The sequence below is a fragment of the Lepisma saccharinum genome, chromosome 15 (assembly GCF_977018435.1).
Source record: "Lepisma saccharinum chromosome 15, izLepSacc3.1, whole genome shotgun sequence".
Lineage (NCBI taxonomy): Eukaryota > Metazoa > Arthropoda > Insecta > Zygentoma > Lepismatidae > Lepisma > Lepisma saccharinum.
In genome coordinates, this window is record NC_139243.1 from 67,349,638 (window position 1) to 67,371,638 (window position 22,001).

Here is a 22,001-nt window from a genome sequence, read left to right on the forward strand (position 1 = left end):
AAAGGCTCCAGGTTCGATCCCCGAACCTTTCGAGGTTCACACGCTTAGTAAAAGTGTGTCCCAATACGATAAATACAATTCATTTAACCTAACAACGAAAAGGTTTAGCCTGATTTCAGAAGACGAAATACAGCACTTGACCAAGAAGGTGTTAGAGTTTGGTGCGATGAGTGAGATCCTCTTGTCACACGATACATGTTTTTTTTGTTTGGAAGGTGGACGTGCATGTGCAATATGTTGAGTGCTTGTGTACCAAAATTGGGCACTCCCGACATATTCAGCTTTGTTCAGTGAATAATTAGTGTTTTATTTTTTATTTTTTTTTATTTTTGTGTATATTGTGTGTCTAGTGATTATTCTTAGAGCTGAGCCGATACGACCATTTGCCGATACCGATACCATCACCGATTCCTACCTATACCGATGCCGATACCGATACTTGTATAATTCCAGTTTAAAATAAAAAGGCTAATTACCGAGTCATACAAACTCGTCGCATCACTAGGCACATATTTAGAAATATATTTTTAGGAGCCAGTCCGAGCCAAGTGTCTCAGAAATATAATAATAAAAGAGTTTCTATTTAAAACGTTAATATCGTTTTAGGTCGATTCGTAATAATACGTAAATTTTAATTAGTGCTTAATTTCTTCGATGTGTAGATGAAGTATTGTTGTATGTAACCACAGACTAAGAAACGGAGAAAATACAACGTTAATACCTATTTTGTTCTTTGTTTCTTGACAAAAAATATTGTTAATACATAAATAGTAAATAGACACTTTAAAATCAGAGATAAAACAGCAACTATTCATCATCTAGCTTACGTGTAGTTAAGGCCTCTAAAATTTGTGTAAAAACAGCTGTCATGGCAAGGAAATGAATGTCAATGTAGTAAACAAATTGAATATTTATTGAATAACAAAAGTAATGATGGTACGTCCATTTGATGAAAAGTAAAGTTCATGTTAATATTTTATGTACATCATTGTAAGTAGTGGTGTATATAAATCTTTAGAGGAGTTTCCCCGAAGGTGTAGTGGTAACGCCGTCGCCTTGTAATCAATAGATCCCGAGTTCGATACTCGGTGTTCGAGCCCAACTTTAAAATCTTACAACTTTTATTAATAATAATATACATTCAATACATTCGGAGGTATGCGCTTTTTCCCAGGTACCTTAAAATAAACCCTGGGCATCTTTTCCGCGAACATTTACGGACTCCTCCGTTTTTGTCTTTGTTCCCTTTATTCTATAAGCCAGAACAGATTTGGTTAACAGCATGTATATTAATAGTACTAATAATAATAATGATAATAATAAAACAAATAGTGAAAAGTAAAAATGATAAATTAAGAGTATATGAGATGTAGATGTTAGAAACTGCGAATATAAAAGAAACCACCAATAAGAAAAAAATAAATATAAAAATAATAATATGTATAATAATAAGAGAAAGGAGAGAAATAAATACAAGTGAAAAAGAAAGAGCAAGAAATTTGAGCTTAAATACGGATACTAAAGAGAACAAGGAGAAGAACTGGTTAATGTAGTAAAAAGAAAAGAAAAAGAAAACAAGGGGATAGGTTGAGGAAGGATGCTGGAGTCCAGCAATTGGAAGAGGTACTGAGAGGGGCATCAGTACTAATGAAAACTCCTGGGAGTCTCAGGATGAAGTATACGTCAGGAGATTGAGGGTATGAAGGGTGAGATGAAGGTTATAGAAGTAGTAAGGAAGTAAGATGGTACAGAAGATATTTGGGACACAGGTAGTTCTTCATCTCTCAGTTGTCTTCTTTTCGTCGGTTGAAGTGGAGTGGTGTTATTCTCCTGTAGCATTTCCTGGGGGCGAGGTTCTCTCCTGTGTTTGTTCCTGTGGCCTCTGTCCCACTTTAAAATGTGGGTCTAATCCCGATTAGCCTATCTGTGCATAAAGTGAACTTGAAACAAAACCCTCAATCTTCCTTAGTACTGTCATTCAAATCCGTACAGTCCCAATCTAATTTCGGTGGAATTAAATGACCCTCATTGGCTGATACCGGCAGTCACACAAAAGACTTACACACAAGGGAAGAGGAGAAGAAGAAATTGCTGAATCCCCTTCCCGCTTGAACGTAGATAAAACAAAGCTAATTTCACAGTAACCTTCGTCCCTCTTTTCCAAGAACTCCGCAATTACCTGACCCGGCATTAGCGCGTCGGGTAGTTTGAAAACATCCACCCATGTCACCAACACGAGCTTCGAGCAAGAATTGGCAATGAATGGTTTCTTTCCCACAGTTATATCCCTTGTCCTACTGCGTTACCTAAGCAGTTGCATGCCTTCATGGTCACGTTTGGGTTCAGCGTTCACTTACCCTTGCATTTGATCTTTCCATCTGCTTCCCAGAAGGGTGTTTATTTTCAGTGTTTCTAGGAAAATCTATGGAACTTCCTGTGCTGGTCTCCCAATCTGTTACAAGGAAGGGTGAACGAACTTTTAAAAAGGACAAATGTTGAGACGAGCTATTGCCCTTGCCCGCTCTTCTAGCCACTGAAAATCTTTGGTATCGGAAAATCAACCGATACTCACCGATGCCGATACCGGTACATCTGTATCGGTATCGACTCTGTGTGGGTAAAACCTCCCGAAGACTTTAAGAACAAGAACTTACACCCACAAGTAGAATTCGGGAACGTCCCGAGAACTGAGCGCGCAGAAACACTTGGGCGTTGGCAGCAGTCGTCGTGCACGAGTCTTGGAGAGAGGAACCGTGACATTCGTGGGCGGTTTCAAGTCTGCTGTAGATGCACATTTTACAACCGAATTTTCAGTACTTCGTGTTTATTGTGTAGTCTGTCGTGTATTTGTATTGTAGCCATTAAATATCGGCATATTACGACTTTGTGCGTCTGTTTCTTAACCACGTATCGTGCAAGAACCGAATGAAGTTCGGATAATTTTGGTCTGGGTGGATTTCAGTCAGTTAGCCAAGGTTGTGCGGTGCATTCTGGAAACTGACAGTCAACAAAAATTACACTAAGAAACGTAGAATATTAAAAATAATACATTTCCTTAAACTTTGATAGGAGGGTTACTTAACTTGCGCCCTCCTCCAGGTAAGAGGAATGACTGAATCACGGCAGAAGTGTCCCAAGCCGGGAACGTTGGTAACGAGATCTAAATTCCGCCACTAATTTAGCTCGACGCAGTGGAATGAAATTATTTCAGGAACTGGTACAACATCTTGAGATAAAATGTTAACCTTTCATTTCTCATAGAAAAACATCGAAACGAGATTGAATGTGATTCATGTTATCAAATAATATGATTAACTAATGAATCAATTAAAATTTTCTGTGCTTTATGTGCCCATTTTGTACCCTTCAATCATCATCATCCTTTGTCGTTTCCTGCCTCTGGTATGGCCTAAGGTATGGCCAATTAATATCATTTTTATCGTATTTCATTTCTGTTGCCATGTTGCCAACCGTATCATCACAGATACAACGTATAATTTATGAATACATTAAAATTTAAAATACTAAGTTATTGATATATAATAATTAAAATTCTCATAAAGTGTGTGTAGGATGTTGAAAAACATTGCGAATTGTTTTGACGAACTTTTATAGAACTTTGTAATTATATGTATTTGTATGTGAACTATTATGTTGTGTACTATTCGGCGGTCGATAGTCCTTACAAATCTTGTTATTTTCAGAATTTGGAAAACGCTCGTTTCCCAGTGATTCGAAATAGAGAGGGTGTGTGGAATACTGAAGATAATTGTTAGAGAAGATTGTCATCAGCTGTGAAGTCAGATTTAGACCAACAACATGGAGAACAAATGAGGAACATATTTACATATGGTAATGATATTTACATATCTTTTGGGTAATTTACGACCAAAGCTACATGCAGAGGTAATTCTATGGCAATCACCCAAAAGCCAACAAAAAAGCCAGTAAAAAAAATCCAACTAAAAGGATAGGATTTGATTTTTTTAAAAAAATAATTGTTTATACGAGGGTCGTTCAAGTCAATCGGGGACTTTTTTTAAAAAAATAAAAATAGAACAAATTTCAAAGTGTGGTAACTGGATTTATTTTTCCACATAACCTCCTGCTACAGTTATACACTTATCTCAGCGTTTAACTAACGCCTGGAATGCTTCGGCATAGAAAGATTTATCATTACGGCGGAACCATTGTAGGACAATAAAGGGGGAACCCCCGAATGTTATCAAACCTCCACCCGTATGCATTCGAGGGCATACGCTTTGTCCCAGTGCCTCTGTGAATAAACTGGGACGTCTTTTGCTCGAATTACGGTTCCCCCGTTATTGTTTTGCTCTACCACTTTATTAAATTTCCCATTACAATATTTGAAAGTATACAAGAAAATAACATTACTACATACATGAAATGATTACATAAAATAGTGTATCGACACAGTATTACAGTACACAATTATTTCTTCGTGAGATTGAGATTCTGTATGAAAGTGTTTGCAGTTTATATTGTGTTTGGTATGGCTGTAAGTACCGGATTCTGTGGTACCAGAATCTAAGAAATTGAGGATTTGTATGGCTCGAGTGCTCTATTTAATATAGTTGGTTTTTAAAGGCATGATTAGGCTCCTGGACCAGCCACCGAGAGAGGGTGAGTTGATGGTTGAAGACCATTTTAGTTTGTATTGTTTCGTCGTTTGCTCCACCCCAGAAGCTAGGTGTTCCGCCCTCGGTGTCCCGTCCCGTTTCCTTTAGGACGAAGTGGACAAGGTATAGAGCACTCGAGTTTCATCACTATAGTGGAGTATTGCAATTTGTAGTGAGAAAAACAGAAGTTGTAGATAAAATAAAAGAAAAGATCGTCGCCATGCTGTGTATATGTAGGCCGAAATGTGTGCACTTCAGCTAATTCATGGCGACGTGTATGATTACAATCAGATAAATGTAAAGTAAAATAACTTATAATAAAATATTAATGAAAATATCAATGATAATACTAAAATAAGATACTATATTAGTATGAGTATTAATAATGAATGCAAGAGTTTATGAAGCTCCGGATTTCCGGTGCTATGTTCTTACTGGCGTACCAGTACGTGTATCTACAGAGGGGTTTTATTTGATAATTTTATGAATTTGGGTTCTGTTGTTTTGAGGCTGTCTCCCTCAGAAGGTAGTCCTTATGTATTTCTCCTTGCATTCGCATGGGACGAAATCTTCTTCTTTCGGCTGCTTCACTTCTGCCTGTAGATGGCACGAAGAATTTCCTTCTGGGGGCATTTACTGGTACGTCCTCCTTATCGCTCTTCTCCCCGGGAACTACTGTGGGTGCTCTCTACGCGTCGAGAGAGCATTTTGGGACCTCGTAACCCTTCTATCTTGAGGCTGGCTGGGAGTAATGAGAGGTGTAGTAGGTCGAGCCTGCAGCTGTGAGTTGAACCGTTTCATTTCCTCCAAGGAAACTGCGTTTCTCAAGCATTTCAATTTGTCTATTTGTTGCTGACAGAGAAGGATTTTGATGTTCGTCGTTGGTAGTTCCTTCCTCAGATTCTTGATGTAGTCTCCAGCTGCCGGGCAGAAGAAGACCTTATGATCTGGAGTATCCATTGTAGGACAGCATTCTTCACTTCATCATCAGTGTTGAAATGTTTTCCTCCAAGGAATTCCTTCAGGGGTCCAAACAGGTGAAAATCACTTGGCGCTAAGTCAGGACTATAGGGGGTGTGTGGTAATATCTCCCAACCGATTTCCTGGAATGTTTGGAATGTGCGTTGAGCGATATGCGGTCGTGCATTGTCTTGCAAAAAGAGAACACCCGTTGTTGTGAAACCCGGACGTTTCTTCCGTAAACTCTTATGCACATCACGCAGAACACGGCAGTAATACTCACTGTTGATAGTGACACCATGAGGTAAAAAATCAACGTGAATAATCCCCTGTTTATCCCAAAAGAGACTTGCCATCACTTTACCAGCAGACGCAACTGTTCGAAATTTCTTGGGAGGTGGTGATTCCGTATGCTTCCACTTCATCGATGCTCTTTTGGATTGTGGAGTGAAATGGTGAACCCATGTTTCGTCACATGTCATGATGCGATTCAGAAAATCCTGGCCTTCCATGTCGTAGCGGTCCTTGAGTTCTCTGCAGACTTCAACTCTTCTGTGTCTGTCAAAAGCGGACAGCTGCTTTGGGACCCAGTGTGCACTCACTTTTCGGAACAACAAATGATCATGAATTATTGTGTTCACTGTTCCTAACAACAGATTACACACCCTTGCAATTTCACGACAGGTTATGCGACGATTGTCCAGGATCAGCTGCTCCACGCACTGAATGTTCCCAGGAATGACTGGCGTGGGCTGTGATCCACCAAGACCGGGATCGTCAGTAATAAAGATACGGCCATCTTTGAAGCGTTTACACCATTCAAATGTCTTACTGCGACAGAGTGTCTCATCACCGTACTGAGCCTGAAGTCTTCTGTAAATTTCAGCAGGTTTTCTGTCGTCGTTCACTAAAAACTTCATCACAACACGCTGTTCCATGTAGACGTTCACACTGTTGTCCGGCATCTTGAATAACGGTCTATGCAGAAGCGCGGGAAATGAGCGCCGCCTACCAGTAACAGCACACAGTTGCCAGTTCCTACTGCATACAAAACCTTCAGCCTAGGCGTCTATTTAAATCTGGAAAAAATAAAAGTCGCCGATTGACTTGAACGGCCCTCGTATATTAATTTCTCCATAAATCGGCTTAATGTTGAGGTTAAGGAAATCGGTCTGTATTTCCACGTAGAGCAGGAGATCCAGATTTATGAATTGGAGTTATTTTGGAGTGCTTTCAGCTTTTGGAAACTGGTCACATTGGAAGGACGTGTTTATTATGAGTGGGGCCAACACCACTAAAACGCTATTGGGAATGTTATCCGAACCTGTCGCCTTTTTTACGTTCAAGTTATTAAGAATTTATAAAATGTCATCGCCTGTACTCTTCAATTTCTTGACAACAGCCGAATTGCGGTCTGCCTGAGCCTATGATTTACATATACTGGAAAAGTTAATATTTAGATAATGAGCGACTATATCAGACGGGCTTGATAAGAGGACCTCTACCCGCGATTTAATTGATCATCATACGATCCACTGCCCTTCAATTTCAGACAATCATCTGATCAAATGTGGTCCTAGAAAGTAAGCACGTGCCAGTACCAAGACAAAGTGCTATAGCCCTTGTCTGGTCTTACAGCGGGCGCCCTGCATGTTGGCAAGGGAAGTGGGGAGCACGCCGCAGAGCAACTAGACAACAGCGGTGGCGCTGAGAGTTACGACGTCGCAAGAGGACGTACTATGTTTACTTCGTTCTACAGGTTGCTGCGTTTTTTATCGCGCTGGATTGGTCGCTTCCTTGCTCTCTACTGCCCTTTCCAGATGTAAGTCATCTGCCGTAAGACAACACAATAGCTACAGTAATGTACAGTGTCTCTCAAAAGTTTTAGTACAACGACATTTTAAACTAGGCAACCCAATTTACACAAGGCGTTGGTGCGTTGCGTGTAGAGTTAGGCTCAATTTCATGAATGCCATAATATATATTTATGAAATACGCGAAATAAATAAATCTAAATACCACAGGGTGGGCCAAATGTCAGGTGACAGCATTGTCATAGGAAAGGCTGGTGTGTTGGAGGTCCACTTTGGCCACGTGTGATGTTTGAGGGGTGGGGCAAACCCAAGGACGCCATCTTGGAATCCGCCATCTTGAACGCAACTTAGGTTTCTTAAATGGAACCATAGGTATGTGATATACGATTTCCAATTGTTTTCTCGTCAGGAGTTCAATGCCGCAAACCGTTTTGTCCTATCGTGAACCTTTTCCTAATTATGGCCTGTCTTTCCCCCTTTGTGTCTCCTCACAACACATGCTCGAAATGACCACCCTCGTGCACAATGGTTTGTGCCACACGCCTCTTCCAGTCCTCATGCACAGCCAGCAGTGTCTCCGGACGCACAGCAGCACAGGCATTCGCAATCCACTGCACCAGATGCTGTAAATTCTGGATTTTCACGGCGTAAACCATGGCCTTGAGGTGGCCCTACAGGTAGAAGTCGAGAGGCGTGAGGTCTGGTGACCGTGGTGCCCATTCTACCGGTCCCCGACGCCCGATCCACTTCCCAGGGAACTGCTGGTCCAGGTAGTCCCGTACACATTGTCCGTAGTGGGGAGGGGTTCCATCCTGTCGGAAGAACGTTGGATATGAACCGTCCTTCGACAAAACCGACGGTAAAATCTCCTCATCCAGCAGTCGTTGGTAGTGGTCGGCATTCAGCGTGCCGAAGATGAAAATTGGCCAATGATCCTCGTGCCAAAAATATCACACCATACCATAACTTTCTCGGAACCAACGATCCGCGATGCACCAATCCAGTGTGATTTGTTGTCACTCCAGTAACGGTGATTTTATTTGTTCACTTCTCCGTTTACGTAAAAAGTGCCTCATCGGAGAACAACACCTGCAAGGGGAGATCCGGGTTGGTCTCCAGTTCCTCCGTCGCCCATTCGGAAAACTGTACCCGACGGTCAGGATCGTCCTCTGTCAGATGCTGGTACATCTGAATTCTGTATGGGTGCCACTTGTTAACGGCAAGTATCCTCATTATGGACGTTCGGCTAACTCCAGATTCAAGGGCGATACGTCTGGTGCTACGTTGGGGGCTTTTGGAGAAGGATGCGAGGACAGCGTCAGTGGTTGCCTCATCTGTTGACGTTTTCGGGCGACCACTGCGTGCTTTATCGGCCACAGATCCCGTATTTCGGAATCTGCTGATAAGTTTGGCCACACCATTGTGGGAAATGGGCTCCCTATCGGGGTTTATTTCATTAAATTTTGCAGCCACCACACGCGAGCTCCGATTTCCACACATGAGGATGATCTCCACACGTTCTTCGGTCGTCAGCACCATTATTCAGTCGGTTATACCTGCAAAGATAAAACAGGCCATAATTAGGAAAAGGTTCACGATAGGACAAAACGGTTTGCGGCATTGAACACCTGACGAGAAAATAATTGGAAATCATAAGTTGCGTTAAAGATGGCGGATCCGGAGATGGCCCCCCGGGGTTCTCATATGTGTTTTTGGGATTGCCCCTCCCCCCAAACATCATATATGGTCAAAGTGGACCTCCAACACACCAGCCTTTCCTATGACAATGCTGTCACCTGACTTTTGGCCCACCCTGTATTGTATAAAACTAGATAAAAATATTAGTATTACATTTGTTGCACATGAGAAATACTTTCTGAAAAAAAGAAAATCGATTTTCTAGTACTTCATTACTGATGAGTCTACACATAGAAAAGTGGAGAGAGGAAACGGAAGAGTACAAAGGAGGGGAGAAGAGAGAGAGGGGAAGAGGAAAAGTAAAGGAGGGAAGAAAATAGAGGACAGAAGCGGATAGGAGAAGTAATGAGGAGAAAGGAAAAATATTGAAGGAGAGATGAGGAAAATGGAGCAAGAGGAGATACGAGGAGGAAAAAGAGATGAGAGAAGAGGAGAAAGGGAGTTTGGAGAGGAGAGGAGAGAAGGAAACGAGAAGAAGGGAGTGGAGAGTAGAGTAAAAGACAGAAAAGAGAAGAACGAAGAGAAGAGGAGAAGAGTGCAGTGGAGTCGGAAATTGAAGACAGGAGAGGATATAAGTGGAGAAGAGTGGGATGGATACAAGATGCGAGAAAAGTAGGAAAGGCGATATAAGATAAAAGCAGAGGAGAAGGAGAAGAGAAGAACAGATGGTACTGGAGACGAGAGGAGAGAAGAGGTAGTTGCAGAAAATATCGTCTCGCCGTCAAGAATTGATAAAATTATAGACATGAAACATTCAATAACATTTTGAAATGTATTGGAGAATGTATTAGATCGATGCGAAATGCCTTTTGGCTGAGTTCAGAGCAAGATAAAATCTTTCACGTAAGATCTTTGATTTTAGATGCGATTATATTACTAAAAACAAGAATGTAATTTTAATATTTATATGAATTATGCAATTTTTATCCACTTCTCGGTTTGTTGGAATGGAGATTTGGTAATTTAATATTTCCCCTCCCCTCATCGTTAATTCCAAACTAAATCATACCGTTTCACACGGCCTGGATAATAAACACAATGGGCTATGTCCGAAACTTTCGAAATATTTCTGCCACCGGAAGGGTTTGAACCTACGACCATCAGGCTAACAATCCTTAACGATAAACACTACCCTACAAGGTTTCGCTCCTGAAAGCAGGTGGAAAAAGCTGCCCAATGTTAATTGGAGATGCAACTCTTCCTCCTACACGTAATGTGCAAGGAATACTTGTTTGTAACAAAGCAAACGAAGGTACGCGTAGTACGAATCGACGAAAACATTTAATGTAGAATTGCACATGATTAAATTTTTCAGTCGATATTTGTGGAGGTATCTTTGCATTGAACTCGAGTAGGAAAATGGGTAAAATTAGTGTGTCCTTAATTTGCCACAAATATAAATAGTTATTTCATTAATATTTGTCAATGTCTTTGAACCGGTACACAATTATCGTTAGAGTATCATAATTCACGATCTTATACATGAAAATATCCCTAATGTAAACACTTTACTCTGCTATTACAAATAATATCACCATGCTGTTCATTAATAAAATGAGAATTAAAAAAAAAAGAGAACACCTCGTAAGGAGGATCGAACCTCGGACCACTGGCAGCCCAATCGAGGACTCTAACCACTACACCACGCCCTTTTCTTCCGTTGTAACAACAATTTTTAAGTATTCTGTACCTCAAATATTGTAACTGTAGTTGGGTATACATGTAGTTGAACTGTTTCTTATGTTTGGAATTGATTTCTTGTTTTATAGCAGCTATCTTCCAGGAATAACTTTCGAAGAGATGAAGAAAAACGGGAATATTGGTAGTTGTGAAAATCCGAGTTATTTCCTCTAATTTATTATTGTGATTAGTCATTATTAATGTAATATATCTAGAGGCTTGAACACTGCAAGACGATGTTATCTTCCTGTGATACTGCAAAAGAAGAAGTGCGCAGTCTCATGTCGAGAAAAGTCTGCATCTACATTTTACATTGGTCAGCTTCTTCTGACTAACACTAACGAATGTGATGTGATTTTATGAATACAATTTTCCGCCTGTTTACGTATTACGTTTCGCAAATTTGGCAGTTGCAAGCGGTGTAATTATTTCGTGTTACCTTACGCAACAGCAAATACATTTCATAAGACTGTTCTGGATACGAGACTACGCATTATTTCTCGAAGATAGCTTATATACTGAAAGAGAGCAATTAAAATGTAATGTAAGAGTTCAACTACATGTATACACAACGACAATTACAATATTGGAGGTCCAGAATACTTAAAAATTGGTGTTAAACGGAAGGAAAGAGCGTGGTGTAGTGGTTAGAGTTCTCGAATGGGTTGCCAGTGGTCTCGGGTTCGATTCTCCTTACAAGGTGTTCTCTTTTATTTTAATTATCTTTTTATTAATGAAGAGCATGGTGACATTATTTGTAATAGCAGAGTAAAGTGGTTACATTGTTCTGCATCTGGAATTTATATATATATAAGAGAAATGAATTGGCACACGTTCAAAGGGAGATTTTCATGTATAAGATCGTGAATTATGATACTCTAACGATAATTGTATACTGCTTCAAAGACATTGACAAATATTAATGAAATCACTATTTATGTTGTGGCAATTCAGGACACACTAATTTTACCCATTTTCCCACTCGTGTTCAATGCAAAGATACACCTCTACAAATATCGACTGAAAAGTTTTCATCATGGACAATTCTCCATTAAATGTTTTAGCCGATTCGTAATACGCGTAAATTCGTTTGCTTTGTTACAAATAAGTATTCTTTGCACATTACATGTAGGAAGAAGAGTTGCATCTCCATTGGGCAGCTCCTTCTACCTGCTTTCAGGAGCGAAACCTTGTAGGGTAGTGGTTATCGTTAAGGATTGTTAGCTTGATGGTCATAGATTCAAACCCCTTCGGTGGCAGAACATTTTCCGCATGTTTTAGACTTATCCTATTGTGTTCATTGTCCACGCCGTGTGAAACGGAATGATTCAGATTGGAATTAACTATGGGAGGACGGAACTATTAAATTACAAAATCTCCATTTCAACGAACCGAGAAGGGGAGAAAAATTGGATAATTCTTATAAATATTAAAATTACATTTGTGCTTCAATGATATAATCGCAGGTAAAATCAAAGATTTTACGCGGGAAAAGTTATCTTGCTCTGAACTCAGCCAAAAGGCATTTCCCACCGATCTAATACATTCTCTAATATGAGTACATTTCAATATGTTTCATGTCGATAATTTGATCAATGCATCAACTCTTGAAGCCGAGATGATATTTTCTGTGACTACCTCTTCTTTCCTCTCATCTCCAATCCCTTCTGTTCTTCTCTTATTCTTCTCATTCTTTTTCTTTCACTTCCTTCTTCTCTGTTTTATCTCATATCACCTTCCCTACTTTGCTCGCATCTTGTTTCCATCTCACTCTTCTCCACTCCTCTAATCTCCTCTCCTGTCTTCGATTTCCGACTCCACTGAACTCTTCTCCTCCTCTCCTCTTCTTTTCGTTCTTCTCTTTTTCTCTCTTTTAGTCTACTCTCCACTCCCCTCTTCTCGTCTCCTCCCCTCCTCTTCTCTCGTTTTCCTCCTCTCCTCTCTTCTTTGCTCTATTTTCCTCATCTCTCCTCGAATCTTTTTCCTTTCTTCTCACTACTTCTCCTCTCCTCGTCTATCCTCTCTTTCTTCTCACATCTACTTTTTCTCTTCTCCATTTGCTTTCTCTTTCTCCTCTCCTTTGTCACCTTTCGTTTCCTTTCACCTTTTTTCCTTTCTGTAAACTCATCAGCGATGATATACTAGAAAACCTATTTTTTATATCAGAAAGAATTTTGTCATTTGCAATATACTAGTGACATTTTTATAATTTTATACAATAATACTTGTCTTTGTTTCTTTCCCCGTATTTCATAAATATATATTGTACATGTGGCAACCCTGAAATTGAGCCTAACTCTACACGCAACCCACTAACGCCTTGCGTAAATTGTGTTGCCTAGTTTAAAATGTCGTTGTCCTAAGAATTTTGAGACACACTGTACCTATGGAAATAGAACATATTACAGGCTTTCGAAGCTTCTGTCTACTGCCTCACTCTTCCGATCTTCCGCCAAATTCCAAGATGAAGCCTCCACACCGCTACTTTACTTGCGTAGCGGTTAAGACAAAATACAAATAAGTTCAGCAAGGCTCTACAGCAGGATATAGCAGGACACACACATACACACACACTTAGAATGCAATTACAAGACATGAACATTATTTATCAATGGACAACCAAGGTATAAGTTTAATCTACTTGTCTCTATAAACTAATACAAAGGAAATAAGGAAATAGACGAACCAACCTATGTGTGCACTCTTCGGCTGCTCATGAAGGAAGAACTCCTTTGCAGGTGGAGCCTTCTCTACCCGAGCAGAGAACATCACGTGATCAAAAACAAAAGACAATCGAATACACAATAGCACCAGATCCTTGCTTTTTTATATTTTCTGTAACAAGCAGGTCACAAACAAATTATGGTTTAATTCATTTTATGAATGTCTAGTTTCCTCAACTATTTCATGGTTCTATTTTCTTTATTTCTAGCTCTGTTGAATTGGGATGATTTTACTGACAATCCAGATTGTTTGAATAAAGTATTAACCATACTCGAAAAAAGACAGTCAGTGATAGCGCAGATGAATCGTTTTGTCAAATATCACGTAATGAAACTTATATTAATTTTGTTAATAGTATGGCTACTGTAGGACTATAAGTTAGTGAAACTTTGTCAAAGTATCATAAATTAAGAGTTGTCGGAAATGAATCCCTTACACAACCTATAATAAATGAGTACACTGCATAATATGTTTCCATCTCTTAATATTATAAAAATATTTACGCGATGGACGGCCATTGTGGTACACATGGGAAAGGATAGAACCTTGCAAGGAAACCTGATGGTAAGAGACCCGTAGGAAGGCCAAGTGGAAATACAATGTTGGGATGGATCCAAAGAGAATTGAGAAGGATGGTTGGAAATGAATGGTAGAGAGGCGTTTGATGGGTCAGACAATAAATTAAAGTTGAAAGAAATTTTATGGACATTTTCTCATTAGACTAGTTTGGAATTCACAGGGATATCAAGGATTCAGTCCCCTGGACCTAAGTGTCCTTGGCAACAAGGGTAAATTTCCATCCCTGACCGAGCTGATTTTCCTCCCTCTCATAAGAATGTATTGGTCACATTTGGAAGGAAAGGTATTTCCAAAGAGTAAACATGTTTATGAAGTGATTAGAAAGTTACGTCAATCCAACGTCATAATTACAGTCATAAAATAATGGATCACAATTGATGTTATGCAACCCTGAATTTCGTTTCTCCTCATTTTGATTCAACATTGAATTTCGGTTCAAGAATTAATGTTTCAAACTCCCAGATTTGATTGATTGATTGATGTATTTTTTCGCTTTTCTGCCACTTTTGGCTAATAGTAACGATGCTAATGAGTGATGGATGAAATTTATGGACATTCACAGGGAATACCCAAACCCAGGCCGGGATTCGAACCCGAGATTCCTCCCGTCGTAGCGGGCTGTGCTAACCACTCCACCGCGGAGGTGGGCTTCAACTCCTTGACTCAATCCACGGAGGTACAGACAGGCAAGCTATGACCGAACTGAAGCCACTACTACTCCCTCCCTCCATATTGCTATATCGTGTCATTCTATAGAATGAAGGGATCTGAACCAGTTAACTGATGGGGTGATGTAAACTACTCATCATTCATCCTCTTGATGAGACCACTCGTCATTGACATGACGAGTTATTGCTTGGCATGCGAAAGGTACAAATTACACAAAAGGAATTAAACTACTGAAAAGACAATGGCAACTCGTTGGATTTTGTGAACCGTTGAACCTGTATCATGGCTGGGTGTAGGATAATTACCTGTCTAACTGAAGTCTCTGAGCTGGATGAAAATAGCGAAGTCCTCTGTAAGCTTCTAACTTGTTGACCAAAGCGTGCTTCCACTATCGACCTCCTGCCTTGCTGACCTCCTCTCTCTACCAACTCAATTCCCAAAGTCCAGTCACTTCCCAGCTTGTCTCACCTCTATATTCCCTGGCCATCGAGCTCTTCCTCGATGCCGAATCGCCGAATCGTGTTTATTATAATTGCTACCATGCAAACCGCTGACACCAAACCCAGAAGTGTTACCTGTTCCTGAATGCTCAGGAGGTTTGCATGGCACAACACAATGCATTGTAAACATGCCTAAGAGGCTTGAGACAGCTGAGAAAAACAAGTGAATGCCCTGGTCAACATGAAGCGTTCAGAGAGACTTAATAAAATAAACATACAATCCTAGGGATTGATACGTTCGCGCCTTCTAGGAAAAATTTTCTCCTTTGAAAATTTAAAAGTCAAATCGCAAAGCTTGACATGACTCAGGTTCGCCAATTCCATATATTTTCTTAAAAAACCCAAATATACAAACGAAATCCACCATAACAGAACTCTTGTTTACTGCATCCTGAAGGAATGAAAATTTTCATTCCCTAAACTTTATAATGAATAATACCCTTAATACTAACAAATTCGTATGTTTATACGATGTAAAAAACAATAATATATACTATTATAGGACTAGAAATCACAAAAGTTCGTGTCGTTAAGCGAAAAAACTCTTAATGTATCACATTTTGTGCGTACGTAATGTGTATTATGTACAATTGCTCATCCATTTGCTCCTAGTCAAGAGTCTGTGATGCCTCGCCACGCGGTAACGACTCTGTGTGTTCCGCGAAGCCAACGGCTGGAGCGGAGCGTCTTTGCAAGATAGAACGGAATTCACAATGTTTGTTTATATTGCCACTCAATATAGACTCTTCAAATAGATAAAAAACCTTAAAAAGGTGCACAAGTAAGTACACGTAAGTAAGCATGTAAAACATTGTCACTTCTCACTGTTTTGTCCGTGTAAAAACCTGATCATAACAAAGTGCGTATGTTTTACGAACTACGTAGCACTGCACTCCTAACATCGCCAAATATATAAACTTGCATGGCTGTGTTGCACATTCCAATGTATTATTATACAATATTCAAATGCATATAGTGAGTTACACTGAAAACTGTCGCTGGTAAAACTTAATTATAGCGTTCAATTTTCTTTTCTACGTTTAAACTGTACACTGTATACACATATGTGGCTTGGTGATTACCTTTGTATGACTGCACACAAAAATTATTAATCTTGCAAGTGACAAAACTATGTGCTTGAGTTATAAAAATGTTCTGCGAACAAATGTGTCGCTTTTAACATTCCATGTTGGTGAGAAGAAAGAAAAAATATATCACAATAATAACTGCCTGCTATAAACATATGCATAAAATATTGTCGCTAAAGCATGCTTTCTAAAATGTTCGAAAGTGCTGTAATTATGTTATTTATTGCTTGCCTGTCCGTTTATTATTCAAAGTGCAAAATTTCATCTTGAGAAAAAAAAATTATGCACTAATTACACTGGTCAATTAACACCACTGGTGCTTGTCGCTTCCTTGTAATATGATGTAAACTTGCATGCATATAAAACTAGTTCTTATGCATGACACAAAACTGAAAATGTATATAAGGGCTATGGAAAAGTATTGTTTCCCATAATGCATGTTAAATGACCAAATAGATACACATGATAGGAGCTCGCATGTGTATGTGTGGAAACACTGTAGCACAATTCTGTAATTATTGTTTGTGACCAGAACTGCTGTTTGTAGAATGTATGTTTTCTCTGCTTCCTCTTCTTTCTGGATTGCTTGTCGTCTTGACTGCATTGGGGCAATGTAAAAATGTAGTAAATTACCCGTAGAACTTGGGAGATGGGGAAAAGTTGTTGTTTGAACTGCGAACAGTGTGGAGGGAAATTTTATCTAGCTCCGTCACTAGTTGTTGTTGATAATGTATAGTCCGCTATACTGGGAAATGTATGGTTGACTACATCCTTCCTGTAAAAGGTAGTCTCCGTGCAGTAATAAGTAGAAATGTCTGCATGTCTCCCTCGTAGAATGGTGGTGACGAGTCTCTTCTTGAAATAGTACTTAAAATATCTGCATGTCTCCCTCGTAGAATGGTAATCAGTCTTTCTGCCTGGTAATAGACTGCCTGCGGATGTCCGTCACGAAAAATGCCCATGGATGGTGTAGGCATTGCTTGTCCATGGTGCTCCGTATAGACAGGTTAGGTTAAAAGGAAAAATTATGACAAAGAAAGGAAATTGCAATAGGATGGGTATATATAATTCAAGTATGCATGTACACAAAACCAACTAATTTCCACTGCCTTTTCTTTAAAATCAAATTAAATTGTCTCATCAAAATAAAATATGATTAAAATAAATAAATAAAATAATTGCCATAACTCTTTGAAAATAAATAAGGAAAATTTAAATAAAATATCCAACCGTAATTAAAATATTAAAGTCCATGATTAATGTGTTGCCTTAACCTATTAATTATTACTGCTCTGCTCTAAATGAATCTGTTTCGCAAGCTGATGATGCTTATAAAAATAATATCCTACGGTTGCGGTTAATAACACATTCCAAATAACAAAAACTAATATAGACATGGGCAACGGGTTTAGAACTAATTCCTGAAATGAAATGTTTTTACTAATTGATTGATTAAGTTGCTTTAAAGCAAGTTCAAGCGAAGTCCATTGGGGAATAGTGAAATCAGATAAATTCTTGGGAATATTAGGTAGTAACTCAATTTCCTGCATTTTGACTTGTTCGAAAGCTAAAATTCTTGTGTGTAAAATTTGTTGATCCACAATAATTTGCGAAAAATCCTGATAATTAAAAAATATAGATTCCCCTTCGTTAAGCTGAATTGATCTGTGCGTGTTCAAATTATTATTCAAATTCTGAATAACAATAAATTGACCTGAACCTGATATTAAAATACCATTGCGTGTTCTAATAAACTGGAATAATTTATTGTCAGTAATAGATTTCACTTCAAAATTACAAAATGTAGAATTAATAAACAAAAATAAGTGTTGCAAGCATGTTCTAAATTCTGTTTAAATTCAAAAAAATTTATTATGGTGTGAACCCTAAAAATAAATATATAAAATGTGAGTTGCGCAAAGCAAGCCATTAGAGTGCTAAAAGTTGCTTTGACAAACCTCTAATGGCCTCCTAATAAACGATAAGCCGGTGCAATTTGCCGTGGTTCATTAATATGCAATGTAAGACAAAATTTCAATAAATGCTACTTCTGAGTTTCGTTGAAACTCCAGGTGGTAACAAAATATGGCATCAGGGAATTAAAAAGGTGATATTCAAATTTGAAACACAATAAAAATAATAAAACTTTCTCAATTTCAAATTTTCTTTAAACAAAAGAAATTTAACCACTCAAAACTTCTTGAGTCCGCCGTATACCTCAAATCACTTGGTCGTGCAAACAGACCCGCCGCGGAAAGGTATACTTGACCCATATAAGAATGGTGTGTCAATCCCTTAGGTATGTTTCAACAAAATAGATAGAGAATAGTTATGCAATATATTACAATATAAATACAAATTAATAGTTATTACCTACTGTACTAACATTAACATGAAGTTAATCAGTAAGAAGTAATGAATTTCATTGCTGCATTGTCGAATAAGGTGCAAATTGGGTAAGTGAGCTAAATTTTCCTAAAACTAACTAATAATAATAATAATGTCTCAAATTATAACATCTGTGGTAAACCACACTGTTTAAATTTGGAAAGGCTAACGATGCCGTGGCGACTTTTGCTGCACATGCCTGTGCCAATCACCGAGGCTTAGCCTGGCATGTTGCTAATAATCTTGATTACTCTAAGTGCTAAAATTGCCCTTTTGTAGAAATTTCCCTGATTTTATCAAAATTTTCGTTTATCTTTATCCTGATTTAAACCAACTGTACGTCGATTTCCCAAAATTGAACTTACTATAAATATCTCTATGAAAAACGGGAAAATTTTGCGAGAAAAACGCAAAAAATTCGTCTTGTTGTTCCTTTTGTAAAATTATTGGTCGTGATTAGTCTGAAGTGCATAAATGTGACGTTTTACGGAAAAATTTATCTATATAGAACAAAATATCCCTAACATTGGTTACATGAACTTCTAATGTAAAAATCAAATTCTGATGGCTATATGCGTAACTAAACTGATTCCCTAAAATTTTACTGAACGAACGCCACTAATGCAAAAAAAAAAAAAAAAATATGCAAAGCCTGTGGTAAGTGTTTCTGAGCTTCTAACGTGCTCAAAGTACTCGGGAGAGAGCTTGAGTGCAGAAAAGGAATTTGCTGATACGAGACATTCTAAATTGTGCAAGGTTGCATTTGTGGTCGCTGGACGTAACTGAAAATTTCTCTATGGCGACAACGAAAGCTCTGGCAAGTTCGCTGCCGTGATCGGCGACTTCGGGTACGTTCGGGTGCCGTCGGAGAGGTGGAGGGGAAAAGGTCGCTGCTTCGAGCAGCGGGCATAGGAACGGAGAAAGAAAATGCAAGGCGATGGTTCGCTGATACATTGAATGACGCGTAACTGTTTACAAAACTTTAACTTACTACGAACAAAGTCTAGTAAGCGCTGCGGGAGTTCAAAATAAAGTCAAGGTCTTTGAAATGACGTAATAAATTGGATGGAAAGAAAGAAAACTTCGTTGCGCTTACGACAGCGTGTTACTTGAACACTTCCGTGCTGGTAAAATAACAACAGTTGGGAAGCTGTTAGCAAACTAAATGACTAATAAACCTTGCATAAGATACAATCAAACGTAAAAAATGAATTATGCTTAAAATTTAAATCGTAATGAATATAAAATTCTAGGCGAACATGAGGTCGTAGAAAATATGGTCTGTAAACAATACAACAGGTTCGGGAACCTGAAAATTTGGATTACTTTCTGCTTTTAAAGTAACACTTGAAACTTTCTCGACTTTTACTGGTGACTGATTCGCAAATAACTCTTTAACTTTTACAACTGGCTGAACACAGGGTGAAATAGGCAATTCACTTTCCATTTTGCGACTGTTTTGAACAAAATTAGGACCCTTGCTTACGGCAAATATCTGAACTCTATCTTTAACGGATAAAATATTCTTCGGCAAATCTATATTGTCGTCTTTAGTGACTAAACTATTTCTGGATGCGTCTTGAACTTCTTTTTGTACAATATGTGGAATAATAATGGACTGAGAGAGTGGAGGGGGAATTGGCGGGTGACTCATTTTTAATGGTACCACTTCAACAATCGGTGCAACATCGTCGTAAATCTGATCAATGGACGGTGGATCATTATTAAGTTTGCTTAACGGTAATTCGTTGGTACACTCATGGTCAAAAGTAATAGATTTCTTGCGTTGACATTGAAAATAACAGATTATGAAAATTATAAAAATACTAATAATAAATGTTGTTAATAATAAAATTGTAATTATATTATAAGGATAGTCAAAGGACTTGTTCAACAGATAAATAAAATTAAAAGCTTTTACGTATGGAAGAAATCCGTTTAAAATAACTAAAATCGCAATGATTTTCATGTTGCTTAGGCAATCAAAACAAACAGTTCTTCAAAGCTAATACGTACTTTAAGCCTGCCTAGTCTAAATAGTAGGTATTTTAACTCAACTTTTAATTATTTCTGACTCTAGGCTCAATTTATCTGCGTGATTTATTTATTTAATATAATTCATTTATTCTCTAAATTTATTAGCACTGTTTAACTTATGTTATTTTAAATTTTACTGCAAACTTCTCTTATCTACTTTCAGGTGTTATTTCTATTCTTAAATACTTAACATCAATTGAACCGTACTGAGGTACAAGGTAAAGGAAAAAATTGAGTCTGATTTACTCCTGACTACCTGAAAAATAATAATTATTATTTATGCGATCTTTAAATGCATTAAAATACTAACATCACTAAAACTTGAAGAATATTTAATTCTCTCTACTCATTCTAAAATATGCTTAGCATATTATTGTGGCAAAGTTAAAAACTAAAACCGTTGTGGTTTAATCATAATCATTCTGCGATGGCAGAATGGATTTCCAGGATTATCGGTAGCTATCCAATATCCGAAGGAAAATACTTGTAACTGGAGCGCAATAAAATCTTGACGTCGACGTCTACATATTCATATAATATAAATATTCTCATAACTGGCGCTTAAAATAAACTTTGCTAATATAAATCATATACCTTCTTCTGAAGAGTAACTATAAAATTCTAGTGATGTATTCGCTGAGCGAGTATTATTACATACTGCAAAAAAAACTTTTGTGCCTAAAGCACATTATTAAATAATAAGTCTGCTTTTATTCTTTAATATTATTAGTGCCATTTTATTATAAATTATTATTATGTCACGCGAGTGGATTTAAAATATTAGACCTGTTTCACCTTAATAAATACCGTAACTTGGAGCAGAATATTAATATTTATATTTTAAAATTTAAAACAAACTACATTTTAAAGTTTTTAACATTCGAAGCTACAACGTGCTAAGGATAAATATTCAACTGTCAAACGAAACATTGTTTCGGACAGGAGAAAAAAAAATATAAATATATACTAACAAAAAAAATCTCGTTAATATGTGAGAAACGTCCACGCCGTGTGATGCTCTCCTAATTCTCTTCTAGTTATTCAAAATAAGTTGGCTGTGCCTAACTTTGCTTAAAGCATATAAGTATATGTATATCTGTGTACGGATTCATTCTCGTCACTACTGCTTACCTGTGAACGGACATCTCTCGTCACTGCAGCCTAATTATACATCTATTACTTCTCAACTAGAACTTTTAATTAATCGAGCGGTTTATACCCTAA

General features: G+C 38.1%; 1 long non-coding RNA gene across 1 annotated transcript in view; it reads left to right on the plus strand.

The window, feature by feature from the left end:
- Positions 1 to 22,001, plus strand: part of LOC145999502 (uncharacterized) — a 30,329-nt gene that overhangs the window by 6,095 nt on the left and 2,233 nt on the right. Inside the window, exon 2 of the long non-coding RNA XR_014443404.1 lies at positions 3,705 to 3,852. This is a non-coding gene — a long non-coding RNA (uncharacterized LOC145999502). The remainder of the gene's footprint in view (positions 1 to 3,704; positions 3,853 to 22,001) is intronic.